Consider the following 1,082-nt stretch of genomic DNA (forward strand, 5'->3'; position numbering starts at 1 on the left):
TATTTTTGCATTTTCTTTTTTTTTTTTCCAACTTGAAAATAAGTTTCAGATGCTGAATTCTAGGTTTAATAATAAAAATGCATTTAAAAATACATACATGTGGGAAACATTTCCTTTGTGTGAAAAAATACGAATGAGGCATGAATTAATATTTGAAAGCAATGTATTTCACTGACAAAGCTAAAATATCCCAAAAGCACAACGCACTGAACCCAGGAAGCCCATGCAGCTATTTACTGTTCCTGTGAATGGCGCCGGTCAGCCATCTAAGGCTTAGGGTCTGCTTTCATGGTGCTTTCTTGAGCTTTATGCACTTCTGACAGCTTGTCATCTTTCTCCAATGGCTGTTGAAGTTCATGGATGGTACTAAGAAGAACGTGAAATTGTTTCTGTTTCAATTCCAGCACATCTTCAACACTTTCTTTAATATGTGAGAGATGCTCTAATTCTTTGCCCAGAGCCTCTAGCTCCTTCAGCGTCTCATGCCTGTCTGGGTGATGCTGGATCACTTTGGCCAAAGCATCATATTCTTGTCGATTTTTTTTGTATTTGTTTTGCTTGCAGAATCTGCTTTTTACACTCAGCAATTTTTTCATGTACTCCAGCAATACTACATTCTATTTCTTTGTATATTTTTTCATAATTTTCCATTTCTCTGAGATTCATATTATATACCAGCAATGTTTGCCCATTGAAAATTCACACTAGGACAGAGAGCTCAGCATCCGTTGGTACTGACTATATCCTTCCTCTTGGGATCCAGAGTTGCACCATTTAATGAAGCTTTTCACCAGGTGATAAATTCTCCGATCATCCCCAGCGCCATCTCCAGCAATCAGAAGAAGCTTCCGTATGACTTCGTCGTCAGCAAGTCAGTCACGGCTCCCATGGCGTGCGCGCGGCGGCTGTGGGGCGGTTGGCGGCGGAGGTCAAACTCCCACAATGCAGCGGGGTAAACAGTCATGGAGGAGCCCGGCCTGCGGCTGCCCTCTCTGACTCTGAACCCCGCCGCCCCACGCCCACAGCATTTTCTCTGACTTATGTGTCAATGTTTTCTGTTATCTTCAGCCCCTGAGATGCTC

General features: G+C 42.9%; 1 pseudogene across 1 annotated transcript; it reads right to left on the minus strand.

Moving 5' to 3' along the window:
* Positions 1 to 266: 266 nt before the first annotated feature.
* On the minus strand, positions 267 to 725 carry LOC308422739 (THO complex subunit 7 homolog; annotated as a pseudogene). The gene has a single exon. The product of its transcript is annotated as a THO complex subunit 7 homolog (transcript).
* Between the last annotated feature and the right edge of the window lie 357 nt (positions 726 to 1,082).

This window comes from Micromys minutus (assembly GCF_963924665.1).
Source record: "Micromys minutus genome assembly, chromosome: 7".
Lineage (NCBI taxonomy): Eukaryota > Metazoa > Chordata > Mammalia > Rodentia > Muridae > Micromys > Micromys minutus.